This window comes from Bufo bufo, chromosome 10, assembly GCF_905171765.1.
Source record: "Bufo bufo chromosome 10, aBufBuf1.1, whole genome shotgun sequence".
NCBI classification, from domain to species: Eukaryota; Metazoa; Chordata; class Amphibia; order Anura; family Bufonidae; genus Bufo; species Bufo bufo.
Genome location: NC_053398.1, coordinates 87,647,485 through 87,662,724, shown reverse-complemented (window position 1 = coordinate 87,662,724; position 15,240 = coordinate 87,647,485). Strand labels below are relative to the sequence as shown.

Below are 15,240 nucleotides of genomic sequence, written 5' to 3'. Positions count from 1 at the left end.
CTGTGTATTTTTCCAGTACATATATGTACTATGCAAGACCCTGAAGAATCACCTGCCCTCACCATAGAAAGTGATTTACAGCTTCCGGCACCTACAGGTGAAACTCGAAAAATGTGAATATTGTGCAAAAGTTTATTGATTTCAGTAATGCAACTTATAATTCGAATATTGTGAAAAGGTTCAATATTCTAGGCTCAAAGTGTCACACTATAGTCAGCTAATTAATCCATACCGCCTAAGCAAAGGGTACCTGAGATTGTGACTTTGGGGTTTCATAAGCTGTAAGCCATAATCATCCAAATTATAGCAAATAAAGGCTTGAAATATCTCGCTTTGCATGTAATGAGTCTATCTCATATGTTAGTTTCACCTTTTAAGTTGCATTACTGAAATAAATAAAGTTTGCACGATATTCTAATTTTTCGAGTTTCACCTGTATTCCTGTCTGTTATATGTAAGGACTTGCTGACTTGCTTTATATGTCTGTTCATCTGCTTATTTTTCTTAAAATGTAACTTTTTCTTGTTTTGGGAAGACATTTTGGGGTTTTGGAACCAATTACTGATTTTCCATGGCGTTATGGTTTCAATGGTTTACTATGGTTTCAACCTACATTGTTCGTTCCGGAAACAATATTGTAACTTGAGGGACCATGGTATACAATTTACCGTTCAATAGTGTACAGAGAACTTGAAAAGGCATGTGCAGTACATTTTTCATATCTCCTTTTTTCTGTTTTCCCAGAAAAGTGGCATATCAGTAGTGCTCCCATACATGTCAGCCACAGTGACCACAAGCAGTAACTGCCATGTACAGTAAGTGTCAGCCACAGTACACTCATAAGTACCAGCCACTGAGCCTCTGTAGGTTCTAGCCAAGGGAGCAACAACAGTAAACGTATTTCTTCCACACCAATCTGCCAGGAGTGGTGATTTGCTGGAAGTGTTCTGCACGGTGCCAAGGGGAAAAGTCAAGTGGGTGCTTTAACTAGATGATATACCTATGACAATGACTTTGGTTTTGGTGTTGGCATCAGTAGTAGGAACGTGGCCGATGTACATACAGTTAGGTCCATATATATTTGGACAGAGACAACATTTGTCTAATTTCTGTACATTACCACAATGGATTTTGAACAAAACTATTCAGATGCAGTTGAAGTTCAGACTTTCAGCTCTAATTTAGTGGGTTGAACAAAATGATTGCATAAAAATGTGAGGAACTAAAGCATTTTTTTAAACTCAATCCCTTCATTTTAGGGGCTCAAAAGTAATTGGACAAATCAAATAATTGTAAATAAAATGTTAATTTCTAATACTTGGTTGAAAAGCCCTTGTTGGCAATGACTGCCTGAGGTCTTGAACTCATGGACATCACCAGACGCTGTGTTTCCTCCTGTTTAATGCTCGACCAGGCCTTTACTGCAGCGGTTTTCAGTTGCTGTTTGTTTGTTTGTGGGACTGTAGATTTTTCCACTCCTAATAGTGTAGCAATTTCTTGGATGGGTTTTTTCAGTTTTCGCAGATGAAGAATGGCTTGTTTCACCTGCATGGAAAGCTCCTTTGACCGCATGTTTACTTCTCAGCAAAATCTTTAAAATGCAAGCACCACACCTCAAATCAACTCCAGGCCTTTTGTGTGCTTAATTGAGAATGAAATAATGAATGAATTGCCCACACCTGCCTATAAAACAGCCTTTGAGTCAATTGTCCAATTACTTTTGGTCCCTTTAAAGACAGGGTGCCACATGTAAAGGAGCTGAAACTCCTAAACCCTTAATCCAATTTTAATGTGGATACCCTCAAATGAAAGCTAAAAGTCTGGACTTTATGTCCATGTCCATTATATAACTATAACTTGAATATGTTTTAGTAAACAGGTAAAAAAATATATGTATGGACCTAAGTGTACCAGAACAGGCAGCAGCTTCTGGCAGTGGGGCTGGATAGATAGTCAAATGGTCTTGGCTGACAACAGAATTATCAAAATCAGATAACAGAAGGACATACATGGTCCTGGTAGATGCTGATAATCAGCTACAAAGAAGATGCCAAAAGAAGAAGATGCAAGGGCATAACGCATTCAAAGTAGAGTCACAAACTGTTCAGAAGGTCAGGTTCTGATATCACACACTAATGGGGCTGAATTACAAACCACGAGCATCCTCATTAGCATCAATGTGCCTGAAACACAGAATGAAAGCCGCAGCCATGCCTTTAGCCTACTACTCCAAAGTGGTTAGTAGAGCGCTCTGCAGGTAATTATTGTCTAATTATCAGGATGATTCAAAAAGAAAGGTGCAAAATTATAGCCTTGGTATTCATGACAGTGAGACCAAATTCATCTTCATAAAAAGACACGCTCTCTATCCACTAGAAATGTTCAATGTCAGCTCCTTTGGTAACACAGTAGTTGTCTAGACAGTTGTCCAGTTCTGTCCAGATACTTGCCAGCATATCCTCAGATATGGAGTCCACTTTTTCAGTGATACATTATTCAGATCCTGTGGCTGGGGGGCAGATACACCGAGTTCTTGATGTAGACCCACAGAAAGAAGATGTTAGATCTGGTGATCGTGGTGGGCAGAGCTTTTGTCTCCGCTACAAAAACCTTCTCCTGAAAGGAAACCTAATGGATCCCATTACAGTCAATGGGGTCCATAGGCTCCATTCCTATCAGTTAAGTGTTGAATCCGGCACTTCCGTTATTTTTGTTCTTCTCCTCCTATAATTGAGCAGAAGAATGGAAATGGAAAAGCACAGATGTGAAATCAGCCTAAGGCCTCATGCACATGACCGTTTTTTTATGCGGTCCGCAAAACGGATTTCCGTTGTTCCGTGATCCGTGACCGTTTTTTCTTCCATGGGTCTTCCTTGATTTTTGGAGGATCCACGGACATGAAGTGAAAAGTCGTTTTGGTGTCCGCCTGGCCGTGCAGAGCCAAACGGATCCGTCCTGACTTACAATGCAAGTCAATGGGGACGGATCCGTTTGACGTTGACACAATATGGTGCAATTGCAAACGGATCCGTCACCCATTGACTGTCAATGTAAAGTCAGGAGTCCCTATTAATATACCATCAGATCAGAGTTTTCTCCAATCCGATGGTATATTTTAACTTGAAGCGTCCCCATCACCATGGGAACGCCTCTATGTTAGAATATACCATTGGATTTGAGTTAGATTGTGAAACTCAGATCCAACAGTATATTCTAACACAGAGGCGTTCCCATGGTGATGGGGACGCTTCAAGTTAGAATATACTAAAAGAACTGTGTACATGACTGCCCCCTTCTGCCTGGCAGCACCCGATCTCTTACAGGGGGCTGTGATCCGCACAATTAACCCCTCAGGTGCCGCAGACCCCCCCTCCCTCCCTTCCCTGTATTTAACTCATTGGTGGCCAGTGCGGCCCCCTCCCTCCCCTGTATTTAACTCATTGGTGGCCAGTGCGGCCCCCCTCCCTCCCCTGTATTTAACTCATTGGTGGCCATTGCGACCCCCCCTCCCTCCCCTGTATTTAACTCATTGGTGGCCAGTGCGGCCCCCCCTCCCTCCCCTGTATTAAACTCATTGGTGGCCAGTGCAGCCTTCCCTCTCCCCCCCTAATTAAAATGACCGACCCCCCATCATTGGTGGCAGCAGAGAGTTCCGATCGGAGTCCCAGTTTAATCGCTGGGGCTCCGATTGGTTACCATGGCAGCCAAGACGCTACTGCAGTCCTGGCTGCCATGGTTACTTAGCAATTTTAGAAGCATTATACTTACCTGCGATGTCTGTGACCGGCCGGGCGCTCCTCCTACTGGTAAGTGAAAGGTCTGTGCTATAAGCAATGCGCTGCACAGACCTTTCACTTACCAGTAGGAGGAGCATCCTGGTTTCCATGGTTACCGATCGGAGCCCCAGCGATTAAACTGGGACTCCGATCGGAACTCTCCGCTGCCACCAATGATGGGGGGGTGGGGGCGGATTTTAATTAGGGGGGGAGGGGAGGCCTCATTGGCCACCAATGAAATAAATACAGGGGAGGGAGGGGGGCCGCACTGGCCACCAATGAGTTAAATACAGGGTAGGGAGGGGGGCCGCACTGGCCACCAATGAGTTAAATACAGGGGAGGGGGGCCGCACTGGCCACCAATGAGTTAAATACAGGGGAGGAAGGGGGGCCGCACTGGCCACCAATGAGTTAAATACAGGGGAGGGAGGGGGGCCGCACTGGCCACCAATGAATTTAAAACTGGGGAGGGAGGGGGGTCTGCCCCCTCCTGCGGCACCTGAGGGGTTAATTGTGCGGATCACAGCCCCCTGTAAGAGATCGGGTGCTGCCAGGCAGCAGGGGACAATCATGTACACAGTTCTTAGTATATTCTAACTTGAAGCGTCCCCATCACTATGGGAATGCCTCTGTGTTAGAATATACTGTCGAGTTTTCACAAAGTGTAAACTCAGATCTAAAAAGCTTTTATGCAGACGGATCAGCGGATCCGTCTGTCTGAAAGTAGCCTACGGACACGGATGATGGACGCGGATGACAATCTTGTGTGCATCCGTGTTTTTTCACGGACCCATTGACTTGAATGGGTCCGTGAACCGTTGTCCGTCAAAAAAATAGGACAGGTCATATTTTTTTGACGGACAGGAAACACGGATCACGGATGCGGCTGCCAAACGGTGCATTTTCAGATTTTTCCACGGACCCATTGAAAGTCAATGGGTCCACGAAAAAAAAACGGAAAACGGAACCACGGACGCGGATGCACACAACGGTCATGTGCATGAGGCCTAACCCGGATTTCAAGAAAAAACACATATGTATATCTGCATGAATTATTTATCTGGTAGTGATACAGTTCGTATTGTTGAGGCTTGAAATATACAATTTGCTACACTAGAGAAAAAAATTATTGAAGTGAAGGATTGCTGCTTGGCAGTAAATTTAGAAGTAACAGAAGTAGTACAGGAAAATGTCACAACAAACCCTCTTCTTGCAAATTCCAAGGTTTTTCTTGCTGCAATGTCGCCATCTTAAACCTAACACAAAGGGGCAGATTCATGAAAACTGTCAAAAAAAAAAACTGACTTTGTTGCTCATAGCATTTTTCAGGAGCTGAATTTGTTTATCTAAAGCCTTTACTTTTGCGCCATCCTTTTTGAATGACCCGGCATTATTGGATGCTCCATCGGGCAAGTGCTTTATTGCATGATGGTCAGTGATATTTTCATTGGAGTTGTATGATGGATTTGGGGCATCTGTAAACACACATCTAATTTTACAGCACTCGTTGGTTGGCTTTGTGCCAAAAGTATACTACAAAATGCATTTATTTTAATTGTTTTTGTGGTATTGTGTTTCACTAACTTTTCTGAATAAGACTTTTACTTTTCAGCTTTTTGCCACCTATACTGTAGTGCCATATAGAGATATAACTGTATATGCTACTAATGCCGGTTAAGATCATAATATACTACATCATACAATTATTAGAGAAGCTGAAAAATAATAAAACATGTCTTGAGCACTGTCAGAGGAGGATCTATACATGACATAAGACTACCGCTCAAGTGTTCTTTTTATTTCTGCTTTTGTACTGTGGAAAAAAAACTATATAGGACAAACATAGCAGTGGGCCCTCTCCCCTCTTGGGGGCCCTGGCACTTGTCCAAACTTTTTGGGTGGTAACACCAACCTTGCACAGAACAATATATTTCTAAGCAATGAGTAAGATAATAGATAATAAACACTAAATTAGACCACACTATCTCTACTAAAATATATTATTGTAAAATCTACAGTTTGAGGTATCTGTGGCTTTTTATTGGACTTCAGATTGTATGTGAAAAGGTTTCTCCATGTGCACTGGTGTCAACTATGTCTATAATTAGCTGGATTGTCAGGCTGTTCACATTTGGTCTTTATTCAAGCCATACTTTTACCGGCACAGGATTTTCCCAAGCAAAAACAACGTTGTCCATTCGCCAGATGCACCTATCACAATTTGTAGGTTACATGACGGAGGTACTGGTTAATACCACTCGACCCCTATAAACATACCTCCAACCCACCTCTAACCATCTACCTCCCTCCGCCCTCCCTTCCCCAATAAAGACACTGACACCGCTTCATTGGATTAATTTTGGCCACAGCAGCCTATTTATTACAAACATACATAAAATATTATATCAAATATTATAACACTGTAACCTCATAAATGCCAACCAAAAACACATGTCCCTTTTTTCCGAAGGGGGAGGTCCTTGAAGCCCTAAACCCAAAACCGTGCCGAGGTGAGCCAACTTACCCCCAGCCGTTGACCACTAGCTCGGAGGCACCCCTGATGGCTCACCCTGACAGTTCCGCCACGTCCACCCAACAATCCTGGGAGTCCAGCCCCACCTGTAGGGCCCTCCCATCCTCATTACCATCAAATCACACCGACTCCAAGGACCTCCCACCGCCTTACTGCCGTGACAATCTTTCTTCCCCACAGACTGCACCCCACTACTCAACCTCGCCCTTACCCCTTATTTTCCATCCCCTTAAAAACCTTCACACAGGGCGGGTGGGTGGGCGTTTGTCACCCAAAATGGCCCCTGACCGGCTGCTGCTCGCCTCACTTAACCCCTTGACCACCCCCACTAGCCCAAATTGACCAATCCCCCGCCCCGGGGGAAAAGGAAAGGAGGAGGGGGGGGGTCTCGCTAACCACCCCCCCGTCATGGTCGCCTCCCCTCAAGGCTATCGCCCCCCAGTCCGGCTCTACTTGACGGAGGTACTGGTTAATACCACTCGACCCCTATAAACATACCTCCAACCCACCTCTAACCATCTACCTCCCTCCGCCCTCCCTTCCCCAATAAAGACACTGACACCGCTTCATTGGATTAATTTTGGCCACAGCAGCCTATTTATTACAAACATACATAAAATATTATATCAAATATTATAACACTGTAACCTCATAAATGCCAACCAAAAACACATGTCCCTTTTTTCCGAAGGGGGAGGTCCTTGAAGCCCTAAACCCAAAACCGTGCCGAGGTGAGCCAACTTACCCCCAGCCGTTGACCACTAGCTCGGAGGCACCCCTGATGGCTCACCCTGACAGTTCCGCCACGTCCACCCAACAATCCTGGGAGTCCAGCCCCACCTGTAGGGCCCTCCCATCCTCATTACCATCAAATCACACCGACTCCAAGGACCTCCCACCGCCACAAACGCACAGGCTTGACTTCCCTCAAGCCCGTGCGTCCCTCCACACCTGTACCGCAATCTCCATGCCCTCCTGTATCGCCAAGCTCCACATATCCAAACCCAGGGCGTTTAGGTGCACCCCGTCACTCCGCCAAAATCCCCCAACACCCCCTTCTAAATCCCTATGTCGCACCGCTAAACCCCCATTCCTCACCATAAACCTCCCAATAGCCCTATTAACCTTCACCCGGGCCTTGTTCAAACTCTCCACCGACCGAGCTCCTCGCCAGACCGACCGCGGCACAATATCGGACCATACTGTGATCATACCCGGATACAACACCCATAACTTTAACAAATCTGATTTAACGTCTCTCACCAACTCCCTAAAGGGCCGAGCCCCCAAATCATTCCCCCCTACATGTAGCACCAACACATCAGGCGCCCTGTCTTGCCTAACAAATCTATTGAACTCCGGAAGAACCCCACTCCACATCATCCCCCTCCTGCCAATCCACCTTACCACCGCCACTTCACGAGCCAATCCAAGCTGCAAACCGTCCGGCCTAACCGCAGCCCTGGCAGCTCCCCACCACACATACGAGTGACCCAACAGCCAAACCAACGCTGGATCTGAACCTGCAATGACAAAGAAAAACACAAGAAAACAGGAAGCAAGCCAAGCAACTGCAAATCCCTTCATTCAACCACACCTTCAGGTCTTACATATGACCTAAAACGAATCGATTCCCACCTACCGATCCTTTTTATTACTTCATCCCCCAACCCCCATCTAGCTGCCTCTGTTGCCGCCCCAATTCTAAATGAATGGCTGGAAAAACCTACCTCCCCCACACCTAACCCCGCCAAACACCGCCTAAAAACTGCCACAAACTGAAATCGAGAGAGAAAAGAACCATCATCATGAACTAATAACGGATTGAGCCCTTCACCCACCTTGTCCCCCATGAAATTCTCCGCACAACGCACCGGGCACATCAAGCAACCCGGAATTGCAAACAAAACCACCCGCCGCCCTTTTCCTTCCATATCAGTCTTGGATCGCCTGATCACGAATTCAACCCTATCTGGCCAAACATCAACGTCATCTCTAAACAACCCCCCTTTTCTACTCACCGTCGGGCTAACTAATTCACCCAGCCGCAACGCCCCAAAAAACGCCAATGAAAACGCCAACCTGAATAACTTTACCTCCCCCCCTGACCTGCATACCTCCCCCAACTGCTCCCCCATTCTAACCAGCAACGTAAATGACACCGGCCGCCGAGAGTCCACCCCTGCCTTCTCCCGCCGCCAACCCCTAATGGCCCGCGCCACCAAAAACGATTTAGTCACGTCCGTCACTTTCCTGAGCCTAAAACCAAAAGCCAGTCCCGCCAAACAACTATTCATCCTAGAAACGGACCAACCCTCATCCCTGCAATGCCCAATGAACAACAACATCGGTATCTCTAAATCCTCATTGCCCACCCCCAAACTCCCCTTCCACTGCTCCCAACATTCCCAGGCCTTTGCATACCGCTCCCACGTACCAGGTGCCAGAGATGACCGAATCAGTCCTGCCACCGCTACTCCAGAACGTTCCACAGCAAGGCTGGACACTCCACCCCCACCTCCGCCGCACCAGGAGCTAGCTGACGGAAACGGTCCCACTGTGAACGAGAGAGGGCATCAGCAATACAGTTGTCAACCCCAGGCACATGCACAGCCACCACCCACGCGTTGATTACAAGGCACTCCAACACCAACCTCTGTAACAACCTAACCACTAACGGTGATGAGGCCGACAAACCGTTAATCGCCTGCACTACCCCCAAGTTGTCACAATGAAAACGGACTTTCTTGTCCCTGAAACACTCGCCCCACAACATTACCGCCGCTACAATTGGGAAAAGTTCCAATAAGGCCAAGTTCCGTACCCAACCCCTGTGCACCCAACTATCCGGCCACTCTCCTGCGCACCACTGCCCCCCACAATACACGCCGAACCCGCACCCCCCAGCCGCATCCGAAAATAACTCAAAATCTACTGCATTAACAACCTCCCCCATAAACAAAGACCTCCCGTTATACTTAACTAAAAACGAACCCCAAACCGCTAGATCAGCCTTTAACTCCCGCCCCAACCTAATGAAATGATGTGGGGCCCGCACCCCTGATGTTGCCCCAGCCAATCGCCTGCAAAAGATCCTGCCCATAGGCATGATCCTGCAAGCGAAGTTCAGCTTACCAAGGAGCGACTGAAGTTCCCTAAGCTTTATCTTTTCCAACCTCCCCGCCCTAGCCACCTCCTCCCTCAAATCCTCCAATTTATCCAATGGCAGCCTACACTCCATCCGCTCTGAATCAATCACAATTCCCAAAAAACTCAATTCAGCTGTAGGCCCCACCGTCTTCTCCCCCGCCAACGGAACACCAAAACGCCCAAACACCCCGCACAGCGTATTCAGCAAAACTGAACAAACCCTCGAACCCGCTGGGCCCACACACAGGAAGTCATCCAGGTAATGGATGACGGAGTCACAACCTGCCGCATCCCTAACCGCCCATTCCAAGAAAGAGCTAAAGGCCTCGAAATACGCACACGACAGGGAGCAACCCATCGGCAAACAACGGTCCACAAAAAACCCCCCCATCCAAAAACACCCCAACAAATGTAAACAATCCGGATGCACCGGCAACAGACGGAACGCTGCCTCAATATCCGTCTTGGCCATAAGCGCCCCTCTCCCCAGCCGCTTCACCAATGCCACTGCCGCGTCAAATGACGTATAAACCACGGAACACAAAGCCGGGTCTATGCCATCATTGACCGACGTTCCCCTAGGGAAGGACAGGTGGTGAATCAGCCGGAATTTATTGGGCTCCTTCTTCGGGACCACCCCCAGCGGAGACAGGCGCAGGTCCGCTAAAGGCGGCTCCGAAAAGGGGCCGGCCATCCTACCTAACATAACCTCCTTCCCCAACTTATCCGTAACAACACCCGGATGCTCCAATGCCGAACGCAAATTCTTCTTAACCAAACGAGCCCCTGACTGAACAAACGGAATCCGAAAACCTTCCGCAAATCCCGTTTCCAACAAAACCGCCGCCTCCCTATCCGGGTACCTATCGAGGTAAGGCCGCATCTTTTCCAGCCGCACTGGCGTCACCCCCCTTTTCCAAAACCATCCCCCCCTCTCTGCCTACCTCCCCGGAAACAACGCGAGGCTCCGTGTGACCCGCCGCAGGTAGAGCATTCGTGCTTGAACTTGCACTTTGCCCCAAACTTGCAGCTCCCTTCGTTAAAAAGGAAGCACAGCCCCTTTGCGGATGCCACCGCGAATCCGGACTGCCCCCCACCACTAGATTCCCCCCGAAAGGACTGCCCGGCCCTAGCTGGCGCTGTCACCTTCAACCACAAAGCAATGTCTTTGTGGTCCCATTTGATCCCTTGACGCACTGCCTTCCGCTGCCTAAACTGCTCGTCGTACCGCAGCCACGCAATCCCTCCGTACACCCTATACGCTTCACCTATCGCATCCAGATAACAAAAAAGCGCGGAGCAGCACTCCGGCTCTTTTTCCCCGATAACACTGGCTAAAATCGCGAACGCCTGCAACCAATTGGCAAACGTCCGCGGAATCAGCCTGTGTCTCCGCCTCTCCTCTTCCTCTTTCTTGCCCTCATCCCGTTTCGCCCTATCCAAATTAAATTTTTCCAAGGGGAGCAGGGAAAAAATATCCACATACTCCCCTTTCCATATTTTTTCCCTCAAATCCTGTTTTAAATGAGCGCCCAACGGTCCCTCAAAACAGACATACACTTCCCCCTTAGCCCTGTCATCCAACCTTGCCACCTCTTCCTCCCCGGCTCCCCCCGCCTGCGTTTCCACCGAGACCGAACTCGCCCGCGCCTCTGGGGCCCCCGATCCGACCGCCCCCACCCCGCCGAGGCCCCCAACGCCCCAAGCCGGTAACGGGGACATCCCCCCCCTACCTAACCCCGCAACCAAACCCGCCAAACCCCCCAGCAACTGGCCCAAACCCCTACCTAAATCCAGCTGGGACCCCCCACCTACAACCGACTGGGACCCCCCATCCCTACCAGCTAACTCAACCCCCAACTGTACTAGAGAACCCCAGGATGCCTCACCTGGCTGCGTGGGTGCTGTGACCCCACCAGCCGCAGATCCTGAATCCTGACGCTCTGGTCTCCTCAGATCTTCTTCAGCCAGGTGTCCCCTGACCACGCTGGAGCCAGGGACGTCGCTGGCAGGCTGCCCTCGTCCATCTTCAGAGGAGGCGGAGCCACCCTCCTCCTCTCTCCCTGTTCCCGCCGAGGGCCTGCTGGCGGTGGCCTCCACACTCACCGCAGCCCCGTACCGACCGCCAACCTTCTTCTGCAGGGGGCCCCCAGCCACCGATCCGTGGGCTGGAGCCGCCGAACCCGGTCCTGAATCCAAACGCCGCGTCAACCGCCGGGCAGACCTGGCCTGGCCTGCAGGTGAGCTCCGCCGCATCCTAGGATTCCTCCCACGCCCGGGGGTACAGGGAGGAACAGTATCAGCTGTCCCCCGGCGTGAAGGGTCCCTGGTGGGGCTCCTTTTCCGGCGCTGAGCCCGAGGGGACGCCATGTCAGGGCTGGGGCGCGCCGGCGGCCTGGCCCGCCGCGGCCGGGATGCCACAGGCGGAGGAACAGCTGGGACCTCCGCCTCCCCTCTCAACAGCTGCTGCACTCGCTCCTGCAGCCACTCTTCTCCTCTCTCCTCCGCCGCCCTCCGCAGCTCCTGAATTAAAGCCTCCATGCCGGTGAGATTTAGACCTGGCGCTCGTCCGTTTGTCACCCAAAATGGCCCCTGACCGGCTGCTGCTCGCCTCACTTAACCCCTTGACCACCCCCACTAGCCCAAATTGACCAATCCCCCGCCCCGGGGGAAAAGGAAAGGAGGAGGGGGGGGGTCTCGCTAACCACCCCCCCGTCATGGTCGCCTCCCCTCAAGGCTATCGCCCCCCAGTCCGGCTCTACTGAAAAGCATTGTACAGTTTAAAAGAATGGAGTTCTTTATATGTTGGATTAGGTGTTGGCTCCAGTTGTCACACAAGACCCTCTGACCAATATTACAATGTGCTATGTTTAGGTGTAGAATGCTTTTTTTTTTTAAATGAAATTAAAAAAGAAATGCTAGGTACTCTTTAAATACTTGCCCTATTATTGCATGTATCTATATCCAGTGTTAGGGCTCAGTTTTGCCGTCCGTTTTTAACTGATCCTGAGTTTTTTTTTCTGTTTTGTGGCCACATCCGTTCCGTTATGCCACAAAACATATCCATATGGTTTCCGTATGTGATTCGTTTTTTGCGGATCGCAAACGGAAACAGGATGTTTATAATTACTGTAATGTACTGTAATGTTTGCAAACAGTAAACACATGGGCAAAGTGGGCATGGATCCGCAAAATACGGATGACATACGGATGTGTTCCGTGTGCATTCTGTATTTTTTGCGGACCCATTGACTTGAATGGAGCCACGGACCGTGATTTGCGGACAATAATAGGACATGCACTACTTTTTGGCGGAACGGCCAAGTGGACATACAGAAACAGAATGCAAACTGAGTCATTTCTGTTGTTTTTGCTGATCCATTGAGGTGAATGGTCCCGCATACGGTCCGCAAAAAAACCCGGAATGGACACGGAAAGAAAATACATTTGTGTGCATGAGCCCTTAGGCTAACGTCCAAGTGTTTCTAGTGCTCGTGTCCAAGGGTTCATGGCATGTGATCAGTAATTACCAAAGCTCGAGTGAGTGAGCTGGTCTCCACAAAAGTGATGAGATTAAGTTGATTTACATTTTTTATTTTTTATTGTACATTTTGATGTTTATTACTCCTAGCATGAACATGTGTGCTGGCTGCCTTCACATTGGACAGCTTTTACCATATTCACCTATTTACAAGTAGTGCCAGCAGCTTATCAGAGTGGATAATGTTTAGGTATGAGTATTTATCCAAAATGCACCATTAGGAATGTTTATAGGGGTTGTACCACACATTAAAATGAATTTACAGTATTAAAAGGGATCTTGGGACTATTTATAAAAATGGGCCTTTCTTCTACCCTGTGGAAGAAAGATTGTTTGGTTAATACCCATCTCTCGCACTGCCACAGTTTAGAAGAAAGGACAGTTTTATAATACCCTTTTAATTTACAGTCAGATCACACAAATCATAAAATTTTTAATTGGAATAATTTAAAAAGTGTTCCTGTGTCAATCAATAAGAAATGGTGCATTAGCAATGGCCTCTTCTGATCACCTCTGGACACATTAGGTGGACATTAGCTGGCATCACGACAAGCATCCAACAGCAATATCTAGACCCGGGGGACATTTATTAATTTGACAACTCCTTTATCCTCAACATACAATAAAATATTTTATTGGAACAGCCAATAGAATAACTGATCTGGTAGTGAAACAGTTGGTTTTGTTGAGGCTTGAAATATACAGTTTGCTACACTAGAAAAAAATAACTTCTTGAAGTGAAGGATTGCTGCTTGGCAGTAAATGTAGAAGTAACAGAAGCAGTACAGGAAAATGGATTGTACCGAATGTACTGTTTGCTGTTTTCTACAGTCTTATGTAATTTATGAAATATGCCTTGTGTTTTATATGCACTTGATAGTATATCCCAGAACCACTGTTATCCTAAGGCTTCATTCACACGTCCGTGGTGTGTTGCGGACCCGCAAATTGCGGATCCGCAGCACACCCGCCCAGCACCCCTATAGAAATGCCTATTCTTGTCTGCAAGCTGCGGACAAGAATAGGACATGTTCTATCTTTTGCGGAGCTGCGGACCTGAAGATCGGGGCCGCACACCGCAAATGCGGATGCTGACAGCACACTGTGTGCTGTCCGCATCCATTCCGTCCCCATAGAGAATGAATGGGTACGCACCCGTTCCGCTAAATTGCGGAACGAATGCGGACCCATTTGCGGACATGTGAATTGAGCCTAATACACCCAGGACACCTGTGGGCACCATGGGAGGAGATAGGTAATCACTGGTGTATAACATCAATATTTAGATACCTCTCTCCAAGATACTTGAATCTGTAGAGTAATATTTGTTAGTCACCCATATGTACCATTCAGATATCACATAAAATAGTATAAAATACATGAAAACATGATCTAACTTGCAGCACATACAGAAGAAATGTAGTCCCTGACATCTCACTGCAACGGTGTAGTTGTATGCGTTTCTTTGTGCAACAATGTCCATGGAGCACAAACTGTATATGCCCAAACATCTACCATCCACATTGAGATCCCAGGGACTGGTTTTCAAGAACTGTGAACAAGAAATAATGGGGGTAATTTACAAACAGTTTACACCTCTTTTTGGAGTGAAACTTCACGCGAACCCTTTTTTGCGACTCTTTAAATGCCCGTGCGATAATATTTGTCACAATGTTTTTATGCTGCATTCAGCACTAAAGAGTGCCAGGGCAAATTTACTAATTTTACGCCAGGAAAAAGCTGTAAAAATGGCACAAAACCTCCCCAGCCAGGGACTGGCGTAGGTTTTCCGGCAGGTGCAAGGGCTACCAAAGATGTGTCTAAATTATGATGAGGCGCACGCCCCATCATAGATTAGGTGCACCTTCCAGCAGCAACACTGGCATAAAAGGTACAAGAAAGACTGCCAAAAAATGATCATCTTCATAAATGGCCCCAGTTTGCATGTATTTGTTGGCTCACTGACATCAGGTGTGGAGAGATGCAAAAGTGCGCTGGGTGGGGCAACCGCCAAGGCAGCTGTGTGACATCCAACAGGAGTCCTGCATGGGTCTGGTTCACTTGAATAGGACCCATACATGATATTCGCTGGCAATCAGACAGTTGTCTTTGTAAGTGTGCAGTTGTGCCTCTTCACGTCCTTTGTCAAATCAGACGCCCATTGTCAAATGGAAACTGCGGCCTGCTTCTGCCACCTCGGGCAAACAGTTGACAAGCAGCCATGCTGAACTTGGCCTGAG

General features: G+C 48.1%; 1 protein-coding gene across 4 annotated transcripts in view; it reads left to right on the top strand.

Moving 5' to 3' along the window:
- Window positions 1-15,240, top strand: part of RASGRP2 (RAS guanyl releasing protein 2) — a 404,443-nt gene that overhangs the window by 48,182 nt on the left and 341,021 nt on the right. The window contains exon 1 of one of the 4 annotated variants that reach the window (XM_040409575.1): window positions 12,841-12,999. The exons of the other annotated variants lie outside the window; for them this stretch is intronic. The gene's annotated coding sequence lies outside the window, so the exon portion shown is untranslated. Of the gene's footprint in view, window positions 1-12,840; window positions 13,000-15,240 lie in introns of those variants that run through there. 4 annotated transcript variants of the gene reach the window in all.